We start from the raw sequence: 14,630 nt of genomic DNA, 5'->3' as shown, positions 1-14,630 counted from the left end.
AATCAGCTTTAAGTATCATTGTCCCCATTTTATGGATGAGGAAACTAAGGTTTCTGCAATGTTAACTAAAGTTCAGAGAGGCTGTCGCAGAGCTAAAAAGTGAGAGGGGCAGGATCCAAACCTGGGTCTCCCTGACTCCCAGGTATGTACGGATAAGCACCACATCCCCTGTGTGGAGGTGTGGTGGGCTCTTGGCATTGAGACCACACTGTCAGAGCACAGCATGTGAAAACACGCATGCTTCTGGAATTCAAACAACAAATGTTATGAGCTTTAGCTAAGTTCTGGGTACACTCCCAGGTGCACTGTCAAAGAGATACATTTTGGAAAAAAGACAGGTCAGGATAACCCCCTTAATAATCGATAACAATTATTGAGAGCTTTCTAACTCCTTTACATGTATTTTCCTTTCATTCCGCATAAAACCATATGAGGTAGGTGGTATGTTTATTATCCCCATCCCATAGATCAGGGAACTGAGTCATGTGCATATTGCTTAGTGAATAGATATTTGTGCTTTGACTCGCAATTCCACAAATAACCATCCACCTCAGGAAAAGAACCTTACCAATACTGCTGAAGCTTCCTGAAGCCATTTCCCAATTTATCTCTTTAGTTTCACCTCAGAGGCAACTATTATTCCAAATTCCTTTTTAAAAAATAATTTAAATGTTATTTTTAATAGTTTTATCATTTATGCATTTATTGCTAAACAATATATTGCTTGTTTTTTATATAATAGTACCATGCTGCAGGCAGTCCTCTATGACTTGGTATTTTCACTTAAAATGGTATTTGGGGCTGTATGGATGGGTAGAGATTTGATGGCGTGCCATGTGCCAGGCATACTTGGTGGACTATGTGAGAAGAATTATGTTTTGGAACTATCTGTGCTTTGACTCGCAATTCCATTGAATTGTGCCATATTCATGTGTCTAATTTCTTAGACTGTTGGCCCCCTGTGAGCAGGAGCCCTGTCTTCTAGGTCCTATACTCTTCCCCTGGCTGGCACAAATTCCATCCTCAAAATCTTTGCTGAATGCGTGTGTCAAGAGCATGGGAGCGGTTCTAGTTGTGGTTGCAAGGGCATGGACCTCTATGTGCAGAGCATGAGACTCCTCTTTGCTTTTGAACCCAGGGCTCCTCTCTTCTCCCTTCCCAGGAGCATGAGAGTATATGACAAAATCAGAGTCATTCCTTAAGGGAAGCATTAATAAGTAATTTCAGCTTCAGGCGAATCTCTTCTGTTTCTCCAAGGACTGGGTATTGCCAGCCCTGCTGTAGCTGGTTGAAGGGGACCAAACCTCTCAGGAAGACGGACTTGGTTCCGTTTGACCAGCCAGAGCAGGGGGCAGCTCCCTTGGGAGGTGACCGTAGCCTCCAGGGTGTAAGGATCCTTTGGTACCTCTGAGTATCGGTTGTACAAGCCTGCAACATAGACAGAACCAGCATTAGCATGAATCAGATCCCAGTAGCTCACCATGTCCAGGACGCTCTCTCACAGGGCTTGTGAAAGCCACACGAATTTGTACTTTGCATTACATGACTTTGTTTTATCTTCTGTCTTTGATTCTTATTCATTTTCAAATAGAAACAGTGTGAAGAACTGAAATGATATCGAATTGTATGATATGAAAAACGAGCCTTCCATAATTCTCTCTTCTCCTATATTCCAAAATAAGTGTAATATTTTGGTCTCTATTCTTCTGAATATTAAGATTATTTTAAATATTTATGTAATTTATTTCAAAAATTAAAATGTATAATTTTTAATTCAAATATGATGTACAAGTAAAAAAAATCCATGTCATGCATATGTAAGCTATGACATGTAATGATGAAACCAACACCCACAAATAACCATCCACCTCAGGAAAAGAACCTTACCAATACTGCTGAAGCTTCCTGAAGCCATTTCCCAATTTATCTCTTTAGTTTCACCTCAGAGGCAACTATTATTCCAAATTCCTTTTTAAAAAATAATTTAAATGTTATTTTAATAGTTTTATCATTTATGCATTTATTGCTAAACAATATATTGCTTGTTTTTTATATAATAGTACCATGCTGCAGGCAGTCCTCTATGACTTGGTATTTTCACTTAAAATGGTATTTGTGCATTTATCCATATTGATGAGGCAGCTGTAGTTTATTAATTTTCATTTTTTATGGTTTTCTATTATGTGAATATATTACAATTTATTTAGTCATTCTCCCAGCAACAGACATTGAGATTGTTTGGTTTGACAAGTGGGTAGAATTGGCAAAACAGTTCTCAAGGGAGGTGGGGAAATCTTTGATTTTTGTAGTTTCTAAGGGAGAAGTCTGGATTCCAGCCTGTAAGAATTGTATGTTGCCCTTGCAGAGGAAAGCAACATTTATGAGTCTACAACGCTGGGGGTGAGCCTGGGCATTTGTGTAACCTGCCCTCCAGGAGATTCCCATGCAGCTGAAGTTTGAGAGCCCCCGGACTTGTAGAGGTACCCCCTGGTTTCTGCCTATTTCTGGGAAAGTGTGATCAAGAGGGCAGGAAGCTGATGAGGAAGGAGACCTTCCACAGAAAGGCCTCCTGGCTATTGTAATGATGTATTTGAGTGGGTAGGGGATGAGGCAGGCAGAAAGGAGAGTTTGAAGAATGCCAGAAGGCTGTCCTCCTCCCTTGGGGGATACTCTTGCCTATTCTTTTAATTTCCTCTCCCTGATGAAGAGAAGTGGAAAGCAAGTGGCCTGGGAGTCACACTTATCTGGGTTCAAATCCCACTGATGTTTCCTGGTTCTTTTGCTTTGGAGAAGTTACATAAATTCTTGAAACCTCGATGTCTACATCTGTCCAGTGGGGGAGCACACCTACCTTGTCTCCTCTTATTAGACTGAATGATAACAAAGGCAAGGTGCTCAATACAAAATGGGGGACACAGTAGACAGTTTCAGGGGTTGGGGGAAAAGTCCTAGAGACAATCATGCCTGCTTTTGAGGCCAAAAGTTTCATTCTCCACTTCAGGCTGTTCTTCACATATTTCCCTTCCCAGGGCTGCAAGTATTTTCATTTCATCTCTGAAGTTGTAAAGACCACTGATGAGGAAACAGAGCTGGTTTACCTGGCCAAGCGGATTTCTGCCAAGTGGACTGCACCTGGGGGGTCTGTCTGAAATAAGTAAGTTATTGCAGAAGTCAGTGCAGTCAATAAGGCACCGTAGATGTGGCGACTGGGGAAAAGCATGTTGTGGTGTGGTGGTGGTGGTGGTGGTGGGGGGGGGGGAGAGAACAGGAGCTGCAGCAGCTATGGCTTGGCTCTAGATGGTTTGTGCAGGGCCATATTGCAGCTACTTTCTTGTGTGAGTCCCCTCTGCCTTGGCATGCATCCTGCAGCTCTGCCGTCAGGCATCTTACTTTCTTCCTCCACCTCCTGTCAATGACATAGGGGTCTGGGGGCTACGGCCCACGGACTCTTCCTCAGGCTAACCTAGTTCTTGCCCAACCCTCCTTCTCAGCTGCTCCTGGGGAGCAAGGGAGTAGGCAGCTGTGGGGACGGGTGGGGGGGCAGCCAGGCACTACATGTGTCCCACTCATCAAGTCAGGACAGACCTCTTGCAGGGCAATTTCTTTGAGTCAGGACAGTATCCCTCATCACCTCTCCCCTCTCTTCACTCATGTCCTACTCCACCTGCACTACCAGTTTCTGGGTAGATGACATGAAATCAATCTCAGGGGAGGAAAAGGAGAACTATCTTTGGAGCGGGTTTGATGTAGAAGAAGGAAGGGTTGTCACTGGGAAGTAGAGCTTTGAGTCATCTGCCTATTTTAGAGACGTGAAGCCTGACCAACATCTGGACCAGAAGGGTAGTAATTTTCTTTGGAACACTGAGTGTGCCATACTATGCCGACTTCAGAGGCTTTGTTCATTCAAAGCATCGCAATGTAGAGCAGGGTTTCTCAATCTCAGCAGAGGGACACTTGGGGCCAGCTAAGCCTTTGCTGTGAAGGACCGTCCTGTGCATTGCAGGGTGTTTAGCCACTAGATGCCAGTAGAATTCCTTAGCTGTGACCAGCAGGACTGTCCCCCACCCTAGGCATTGGCCAATGTGCTCTGAGGGACAATGCCTCCTGCAGCTGAGAGCCACTGATCTAAGGCTCTAAGTCTCTGTGTTCAGTCCTGCAGCTGCCCCATCCCTGGTCAGCCCCTCACGTTCTTCTGAATTCTCTCTAGTCCCCTAGGAGTACAGGCCAGCATGCCCTGGAAGGCCATTAGACCCCCACCCCGTGTCTGGAAGAGGTAGTGGGTGGCACTGCCTGCGCTGCAGCAGCCTGATGGGGCCCCCGGCCTGGTGTGCTGTGGTGCAGTCACCTGTGAGGGGGGTGGTCCCCTCTGCCTCCTACCACTCTGCATTCGCCCTTTCTTGTCCTCCTCTGCCCCTGCCCTTGTCTTGTGGCTTCTCAATTCTGTCTCACAGTCCCCTCCTCTGCATCTGGGGCATCTGGCCTTGTGTTGGTCAAATCCTATGCTTCTGCTTATGAACTCACAGTAGAAATTCAGAGTGGCCCAGCCCTCATCTCTCTCTCTCTCTCTCTCTCACACACACACACACACACACACACACACACACGAACAGCACGACAGGAAGCAGAGCTGTGGAAGGCACAGGCCCTCCTGCAGCTGGGGTTTAAGTGAGGGAAGGGGTCCTTTCAGCTTCCTCCCTTATTCTGAAATGCTGGGGTAGGTGATAGCATGAGCCTTGGGTGACTGCTGTGTCTCCTCGCGCCCAAGGCTTCACTCTGTGAGTCCAACTCCTTCTGAATGTGGGTTCGGGCCCTCTAGGGTCAGGGCCAGAGATGTAGGGGTTCAGGGAAGAGGAGGGGAAGGAACTCAGCCACCTGGATGAGTGACTTGCTGTTTGAGTATTCTGACCTTCTTGGCAAGCAGCTTCACCCAGCACTGCTTTGCAACAGGGCTGTGATGTGAGGTGGAAAAGGTGGCAGAGCAGGGCCAGGAGGCTTCTAGAGACCCAGACCATGGTTTCCCCATCCTCACAGCACCTGCTGACCTGCAGGGAAAGCCCTGGAGCTGCGCAAAGTGCCATAGACTTGATGGTCCTAAAGGGAAGTGATAGAGATGGATGTGAAGGAATCACAAGTCAGTTTGGTTAGTAGAAAACTCTTATTTCAGGAGCAAAATGACTGGAAGGAGGAATGTGGAGGGTGAAGGCTGACTGTGTGAAAAACTTTTAGGAAATGTGATCTCTCTGCCAATGGGCATGGGGTGGGGGATAGTCTGGGAGGCTGGCACAGCCATCTGCGTGCCTGGAACCTGGCCTCAGGAGGGAGAGAAGGGTGAGTGGGAGAGGGCCCCACAAGATCCAGAGGCTCCTGCTTGGTTGTAGATGGAAATACCTGGGGGCACAAAACCCCCAAGAGGAAAGGGCCAGACCTGTGCCAGGGGCTGGTGTGGGCCTGTGAAGAGGCACTTGCCGAAACCACACACTTCCTTACATTCCATAGCAACGTAATCCGTATGGGGATATAAAGAAGCATGTGGCCTCGGGAAGCAGTCTTGGCCCTGGCCTGGCTTCTCCTGTCATCCAGATGCAGCCCTGCACATCTAATGGTATGGTACCTCTCCACCCTCAGGAAATGGGAACTATCTGGGGCAGGACCACTGGGAAGTACCTCCACCATCCTATCGTGGCCCCCCAGATCATCCTGGAATAACATGCTGTGGAACGGTGGTGCTCTGCAGGCCCAGTTTCTTTCCCTACCTTTTATTCAGAAATAAACATCACCCAAGTGGCAGTGGCCTACTTTGGTGCAGCCATCATCTTGTTATTGTTATTGCTATTATTTTAATAGCTGCTGCTTTATATATGTCGATATGATTCTTTTTTCCTGTTTGGAACCCTACAAAGGCAAAACTTTTTTTTAAAAAAGAGAGAGAGAATACAGCAGAAAACTGTTCTTCATGCGTGGGGAGTGCATCTCCCACGTCGAAACACAGCGGGCCCTCCTGCGCTGCCTATTGTACAGTTGTTGTGGGCACACGTTGATGGGCCGCAGCTGCTGGCCCAGCATTCCAAGCACGATTGTTCATTGTGGGAAGGATTTTTTTGTTTGGCTTCTGCTCCCCCTGGCCCGTCACCTGCCCCACAGTCTGGGAGGCCAGGGTGAGGGTGAGGGATGCTGGCAGCTGTCTTGCCACTCTGGGTCTGGACAGGCCACCCTGGCTGGAAGGAGATGGGGTTTTCAGCTTCATGGCATCTGATTCTCTACTAGGAAACGCGGAGGATGCCTAAAGTAGAACTGCACCCCAAAGGAGGTTAGAGGCTCAGGGCAGTTAATGAACTCTACTAATAAAAGTACTGAACATGAGAACAAGCTTTTTTTTTTTTTTTTCCTGAGCATATTCTGTGATGGGGATAATTTTCTGTGCTTTGCAAACACAATCTCCTTAAATCTTCACTACTCTATGAAGTAGCTATTATTGTTATCCGGCTTCATAGGTAAGGGTCATAGAAACAAATTGGTTTACAGATATATACATGGTAATCCTTAACAAAAAACTAATTTGGTTGGAGGGACAGTCTCAGTCAACCCATGGAGACAGGCCTGGAAGGTAAAAGTTGAGAAAGAAGAAAGGGAAAGAAACACTATGGGCCTTGCACTCTGTACATTTAATTCCTCTGTATTTGTGTACTTGGGGTGCTGCTGCTACTGCTGGTGATGGCTTAGAAACCATAATTTTTTCTCAGGAAAATAGGAAAATGTCCTAAGTGCCCCATTCAAAACCTTTACTGGCTGGTCTTGGGAATTATCCATTTAATCCAATCCAATGACTATATAAGCTTCTGCTATGAGAACTTGGCTCTCCCCCATAGTCAAATGCAAGCTTCATATGAGTGAGAATGTGGGGTTGTTCTTCCTCCCCCAGGTCTGGGGTGGTGGTCAATCAAAAGCAGGGGCTGATGAGAGGAAAGAAATCGGGGCCAAAGGAGATGTGGCTGAAAAGAGGAGACTGTCTCATCTCTTCCAGTGAACCAGGGAACTTACCAGCTAAGTAGTTTCATTTTACCGTCAGATCAAGATCCTCCAAAGTGTTTGGCGTATCAGTTTAAGGAGTGAGGGTTTGCACAGAAGAGAAAGATCACTGTGTTTTTTGGTCCAGAAAACAAGAAAGACTAGCTTTAAAAGACTTGCCATTCATGAGTAAGCTGAGATCCAAAGGTGATTAATTCATGTAAGAATACAAAAGAAAAGATTTCCAGAGAAATAATGTGAGATAAGCAAGATGTGATATGAGATAACTTAACATTAGGGTGTGAATTTCTTTGTCTTTATCAAGTCCAACCTTATATGGTCAAGAGTTTGCTAAATTAAAAGTTTACTTCAAAATCTACAGGAAAAAAATAATAACAAAAAACTTTTAATAATTACTCCGTTGTTCTTGAGTCCAGGAAACTAATTTCTTTTCAACTTAGAATGCACAAAGAAGTGGCACCTGGGTGGCTCAGTGATTGACCATCTGCCTTTGGCACATTGTGATCCCAGAGTCCGGGGATGGAGTCCCACATCACGCTCCTGACAGGGAGCCTGCTTCTCCCTCTGCCTATGTCTCTGCCTCTCTCTGTGTGTCTTTCATGAATAAATAAATAAAATCTTTTAAAAAAAATACATACACAAATAATTTTGAACCTGAAGGGAAAGTTTGAAACGGGAACAAATGTGTTGTCTAAACCCTATGATAAAAGTGTTGTCTAAACCCTTGTGACCCTTTCCCTGATCATCCAATTTAACATGCAAGGAAAGAAATTCATGGAATGGCTTAGAAAATGGAGCACAGGTAGGCTGGAAAGACAAAAATGAAACAAACAACCGCAACAGAATTAAACTGTTTCAGGTCAAGCATGATTAGAAGTAAAAAATCAAGTATGGGAACATAAAGACATGTTTCTCTGAACTTTGCAAAGGGCATTGATATGGAAATTGAATGTAGGTTTTTTTCACACTATCATTTAGTGTCCTGCCTCCCCAAATCTTCTGACTTTAGTAGATAGTGTTAATAGGAAGAATGGAGAAGGATGATGTGTCTCCTGGCCACTTTGTGCTGGGTGGTATTGGTGACCTTTCTGTCCCTTATCCCTGTACCAGATCCCATGCCAGCTATCTGCAAATAACTGTGTAACCCCATCTGCCCACCACAGGATGGGTTGAAGATTAATGGGATAACACATGCAAGGGTCTTGAATTTCTCAGAACAGACTGATGACAATAGAAAATGTCACTCAACATGTTATTGAAAACAAGATTTATTTCTCCCTCCCTCTGTCCTGTAATCAGACAAGTGTTCAAAACCTTAAATGAATAATAAACAGTCCTTTTCCTCGTTCCTGGGGAGCAAGTATCGTTTTAAAGCTCCCAGAATTTAAGGAACAGTAAAAGCAGGATCTAAAGTATAAGTTGCAATCACATGCTTTTTTCCCCCCTTTCCTCTATTTCTTTCTCTGAGCTGGGCAGCATTTGCACATAAGTGACTAAGGCACAGCACTACGGAGAAGTGGGGATAGGGATTTCCCATTCATGGTCAGCAGAAAGACTCTTGGATTTGGGACAAACCTAGGATGTGTTAAGACAGGGAGAACACCGTGTAACTAATGTAAGTAACATGATGTACTCTTTAGGCAGAGGGCAGTAGGAAGGAAGGCCATGGCGTGGGCACCGGTGTATCTGTGCCTCTAGCTCTGTGACCTTGAGCAAACTACTTCACCTCTTTGAACCTCACTCTCCTTATCTGTAAAGTGAGGATAATAATGCTTACTGAGTAGACCTCAATGAGATAGATTTCTGTAAGGTGTCATGAACAGAGAATTAACAGTCTAATAAATGGTCTCTTACTGTGATTACTATTATTTGATATGTGCTTACTACAAAGACGGCAACCAAAACTACTCACTGCATGGAAGTCCCTATATATGCTCTACTTTAAAGAGATTCATTGACATGATAATTGTTATTATGAAAGGGGTGGTTCTAAGATACTTGAGAAAGCTTAAATATTATGAAAAATATTTCCCCCCACAATTTTGGTTTGCCTGTTTTTTATTTAATTTTTTTAATTTTTACTTATTTATGATAGGCACACAGTGAGAGAGAGAGAGAGGCAGAGACACAGGCAGAGGGAGAAGCAGGCTCCATGCACCAGGAGCCCGACGTGGGATTCGATCCCAGGTCTCCAGGATCGCGCCCTGGGCCAAAGGCAGGCGCTAAACCGCTGCGCCACCCAGGGATCCCTGGTTTGCCTGTTTTTTAAAAACAATGTTTGATATTCTCCAATGTCTGAAAAAGATTTGTTAAGGATTCATCAGTGTCATTTCTGATAACAATTATTATAAGGTTCTGAATATCCGGGGCTCCAGTCTCACTTGCAGGACTTTTATGAAAAGAGAGATATGGTGAAATGCTCAGACTGTTCCCTTATTGGCCACAAGGCCTTGGGCCTCTGGCGACAGATCCTTACTCAGTCAGCCCTTTGCTGGATGAGGGAAGGAAAACAGGACTTTTGGCAGAAAAATCACCTGTGTCAACTCTGAGTATCTAATACAGGGAACTTACCTCTCTCCCTACTCCTTCTCCACCCCACAGTCAAGCTTGCAAGTCTTAAATAACCAATAACTATCTCTATTCTTTTTTTCTTCTTAGAATATAACCAGAATTGTATGCTTTTATGGGAACTAGGACCCTGCTAGTGTCCATAGGAGGAGTGGCCTGCTCAGATGCATCCACCCCCAAACCTGAGCACTTGTGACCTTCTGCACCAGTATCATTACTCATGTTCTTGGTAACTGTCCATGAAAGAGAAGCTATTCTGGAGTTCACCAAGGTACAGGCCAAATTATTTGGGGCTTACCATCATCTGGCTGAGGAGGTAGGAAATAAAGCAGAGGCCCCTCCTTTTAAGGCTAAGCATGGGGTAGTATGTCAGGAGAGGACCTTATTTTTCCTAAGGCTCAGCCAGAATGTCTAGCTATTTTTAGAGGCCTGGCCAGTTCTGGGTGTTGATTCCATCATGGGCATGAGTCCCATTTTAACTTCCCAGGGCAGCCAAAAGCAAGGCCACTCCAAGAGCCCATCTTGTCTCCCTGCAGGCATCCTGCCACCTTTCTCTGCAGAGGTAAGTACTGATGGCCTTTCACCATCACTGTTGTCCTTGCCCTGCTTCTCATCAGAGCTGGAGAGCCAGAGCTGGGACTTCAGGGGAGATGGAACAAGGGGTAGAGAGGGAGCCAATGTTATACTAAGGCAGTTACTTATTTATGCTTCCAGCAATTCTGTGAAGCACATTTTATTGGACAGGAGAAGGCTGTCTTCGGCAGGTGAAGAATTTGGAGGCACAGAATAGTTAAGAAACTCACCCAAATCACACAGCTGGCAGATGGCCAACCTACGACTTACAGTTGCTCTCTAACCCAAAGGATACATTCATTCTAACACGCGGTGTTTTCCAACGTTGCCTGATCCTTAGTGTCACAGAGGCACTTATTAACACCCCTTTCCCTCTACCTCACTCCACAGCCGTGAACTTGGAATCTCCAGGATGGCCAGGTGTCCATATTTTTAACAAGCACTCCCAAGCGATGCTCCGCAAATTTGGCTAAGAAGAACTCCTGAAGCATTGCTTTCAAACTTGTGTGAACAAGAGGATCACAAGGGAGCTTGTTAAAATGCAGATTGTTCTGACTTGCTCTCAATAATACCAAAATAAGCCAGTTGGGCTAGGGCCCAGGAATCTGCACTTTTGCAAGCACTTCCAATTTATTCTGTTGTAAGTGGACAGAGGACTTTGAAAATCATTGACCTAATAATATATATATATATATATGAGAGAGAGAGAGAGATGAATGTTAAAGTAAAAAAATTGTTAATACTGGAAAGGACTCATTTTACGAAAGTCTCAGGAAAGTTGTATAGTTTGGATTAAAGGAAGATTTTCTGCAAACATTGTGACAAACGGTTAGACCCAGACACAAGGTGATGCCCCTCCGCAACATGAATGGCTACCTTATTAGTAACAGAAAGGGGAGCGGGCACTCAGGAGCCAGGTGCTCAGCAGCCACCTACAATGTTCTTTTCTCTTAGCCCATCTCTGCTCTTTAAAATTTCTCTCTCTTTAAGCCTCAGTTCAAAAGACACATCCGCCACAGTTTTCTCCCAGTTGTCTCGTTCTCTTCTTAGTTCTTATTGTGTGGACCTGTATCGTGTCTTATTTTGCTGCTCCATTCCTTGTGTATTTACCTCTAATTTCACATACCTCCTCTCATGGGACCAGGATCCTGGCTACTTCCTTTTTGACTTCCTACACCACCTAGTGAAGGCCTTTTGCACAGGAAAGGTGGAACAGGTAAAACAACCCCCACCTCATTCAGAGAGCACTCACTGTACACAGGTACTGTTCTCAGTGCTGTAATAAGTAACTTCTATCAGAAATACTCCTATTTTGCAGGCCAAAGACACACAGCATTGACTGAGAGGTGGTTATTTGTGGAGGGGTCTCTTGAGAAGCAATAGCTCTATCGGCAACTGGAATCACCCGTGTAAGGAGATGTGAGCTCTGTGTGTTATTTTAAAGCATTGTAACCTCCTGATTCAGTGTTTCAGAGTCATCTGGAGGTCTTGGTCAAGCACTTGTGCCTGGCCCCAGCCCCAGAGTTTCTGATTCAGGAGTTCTGGAGAGGGATCTGAGAATTTGCATTCCTAACAGGGTTCTCAGGTGATTCCAATGCTGCTTGTCTGGGGACCACACTTGGAGAACCACTGCTCTAGTTTAGAGTTTCTGATGTTGAACAATTCGAGGGCCAGGAATCGGCCCTTACATTGTGAGCTTCCTGAAAATGGGGAGGTAAGGAAAAAGAGTAAAGCCACACAGAAGCCAGGATGATGTAAATCCTCTTCAAGGTATGATTGTAGGAGCTTTCACCCTTGAGGGTATAGACAGATGATCAACACCCCAAAGAAAAAAAAAAAACACCCCAAAGAGAGGGGAACCCCTGTCTGTGAAGTTACAAAGTTGCTAAATGACCAAGTCACTGAGAATTTTCTGCTTGGGGGCTTGTACACGACTGGGGATCGTCTCTTTGGCTCCCAAATCTTATCAAACAAACCTTGGCTGGAGTATGGTGAAGAATGGATATAAAATGAAGCGCATGTTTTTCTTGGGAAAGACAGCCCAGCAGGGGGTCCATTGACTCACAGGATCTCGTATCATATTTGCAAAGGGATGGCGATGATTATATAACATAATGTAATAACACAGAATAATGATAAAGCTCTTTAGCTCCAAAAACTCTTTTTAAAAAAGTACACCTATTACATTGAGTGAGTAGTAAGAATTATTTCCAGGGGCCATGTCAGAGAAACTGGTTCTTGTCCTAGTTTTCCAAAGAAATACATTGCTCAGGGGCTTAGCTTCTTAGTTTTTCAAAAAGATGTAACAGTTCACGTTGTTTTAGTGAGGGTGTCTTTGGGGTCATCCGAAGAAACCACTCTTTTTGCTGATGGAGTATTTGAGATAAATTACATATTAGAAATAAAGTCCTTTGGGTTACTTTGAAGGAAATTTCAACACACATTCAAAGTATTTTACCAAGGCACTGAAAAGACGAGCCGAAAGTTCAAGGTCATATGCTGTCAAATTTTAATAGGTCACTCCTAAAACCCTAGCTCTTCTTTAGTAATTGACTAGCTCCTAGGGTGCTTGTGCCAGGATCTCCCCCCTCGAGCTGCCCTGCGTTGCCCTGTCCCCCTGTCTCCACACACACCCTCCTTGCCTCTGCCTTTGCTTCAGATGCCCACACACGGAAACAAGTCCACTGTCAGCATAGCCAACAAATCATTCCTACGCACTGAGAATTGGGCAGGGGTGATTTCTCTCATTGATTTCCCCTCGCCCAGCTCTGCCTCATGGACCTGGATTCCAGCAGTCCTCCCCCCCCCACCCCGCCCATGTGATAAGCAGAATGTGGAGCTTCACCTGCTCGCATAGACACTGCCGTGCTGGCTTCAGATGACAGAAGCAGATCGCCTGCAGGGCTTCCCAAAAATTCACAAAGAAAGCAAGACAGATGGGCAAGCAGGAACGGCCAGGGGACAATTAGAGGAGAAAGCAGCACAGGGAACAGCTCAGTACATACCTGGGGGAAAGTTGCAGGCAGGTCCCTCTTCCTCTGTGCGCCTCCTTCCCCTGCAGGCTTCGGCCCCATTGAGGTGTTTAGAGCATGGGTTGTTATTATTATTATTTTTTTTTTCAGAGCTGGCAGTGTTGGCTTGCATTTCTATGCCTTCTTGTCAGAATTCTCTCAAGGAAACAGCAGCTGGTGAGCTCAGAAATGTCAGTCAGAATCTTGGCCTAGTTTGGGGCCTTGAAGATTCTTACAGAAAGTTAAAAAGGTTTCTGGGCCAGTGTCTCCTTTGGGTTTTCTTTCTCCTGCTTCTCACCTTTTCCATCTTCTTTTTTTTTTTCATTTTTTTCATTTTTTTTTTTTTTTTTTTTTACCTCAGTAGCTAGCTACTTAAATTGCCTGCCTGTGTCTTTACTGATGGTCCCCTCCTGGGTATGGCTGTGGGGCTTCTTCAGCCTAACAGCCTGGTGATTTTTGAAGCATTTAACTGGTACCTGTACTCTTATTACTTATTTTGTCTCCTTACTTATTCCCTGTTTTCTTTCCTTTTACCCTTATCTTTCAAATCCCTATCCTAGCCATCTTTGTCTTTTGGTATATATATATATATATATACCCCCTGCCCCGATGAACTGTCATCTCTCCCCGGGCTCTGTCCATTCATCTGTCTTTTGCACAGGTCTGTCCTTTATTGTTGCTTTCTCTCCTTTTGGGTCCTGTTTAGCTGAGATCTTGCCCCCCATCTCCTCACCCCTCCTCCTGCTCCTTGCCAGCCTCACACTCTGCCTTCTCTTGTCCCTGCTCTCCAAGCGAGCCTCCCCCTTTTGTACTCCCCAGCCCTCTGCCCACCCCCAGCACACTCTCCACCTGTTTGTGTCTTTTAAGGGCCTTGGTCATGTCCATGCCTTCTGTCCACCTCAATCACCCCAGTGACGGGCCTCTGAAAGCCGTTAAATTACACCTCTTCAGCTGTCCCATGGCAAGGAGAAATGTCCTTTGCTAAATCCCTTTGCAGATAGGCAAATCTATATTAATGCTTCAGTTAATGGAATATACTGAAATGAGGCATGTATTATTTTAAGGAGTGAGAATATTCTTCTTTTTTTTTTTTCAAGTGAATGAATCCCTATCCTTTGATACTGGGTTTCTTTTAGGCTATGTCAATATATACCACTTCAGATACAATCATTTCAGTTTGTTTCTAACTTGTTTTGGTCATCTTTCAAAGGGGAGGATGGCTGTAGTAGAGCTATAGAAAAAATGGCTAATTTCTGGCTTGACTAGATTCAATAATTTATGTTTAGTGAATGTCTGCTAATCTTGGTGTACTGTGCTGAGCCCTGGAAATGCAAAGACATATCCATGTTCCCTTCCTTGGGAGGCTTAAATAGGTTCTTTTGGAGCTAGAACCTATATCTAGAAAAATATACAAAAAAAAAAGAATATGATAATTGCAAAGTGATAGTACAA

General features: G+C 44.7%; 2 non-coding genes across 2 annotated transcripts; both read right to left on the bottom strand.

The window, feature by feature from the left end:
* Positions 1 to 1,266: 1,266 nt before the first annotated feature.
* On the bottom strand, positions 1,267 to 1,350 carry MIR133B (microRNA mir-133b). Its single transcript, NR_128724.1, has one exon. It is a non-coding gene; the product is annotated as a microRNA mir-133b (primary transcript).
* Positions 1,351 to 5,471: 4,121 nt separating this feature from the next.
* On the bottom strand, positions 5,472 to 5,531 carry MIR206 (microRNA mir-206). The gene has a single exon (NR_049233.1). It is a non-coding gene; the product is annotated as a microRNA mir-206 (primary transcript).
* Positions 5,532 to 14,630: the final 9,099 nt, after the last annotated feature.

This window comes from Canis lupus, chromosome 12, assembly GCF_011100685.1.
Source record: "Canis lupus familiaris isolate Mischka breed German Shepherd chromosome 12, alternate assembly UU_Cfam_GSD_1.0, whole genome shotgun sequence".
NCBI classification, from domain to species: domain Eukaryota; kingdom Metazoa; phylum Chordata; class Mammalia; order Carnivora; family Canidae; genus Canis; species Canis lupus.
The sequence above is the reverse complement of the archived record's forward strand: the minus strand, read 5'-3'. Positions and strand labels throughout refer to the sequence as shown.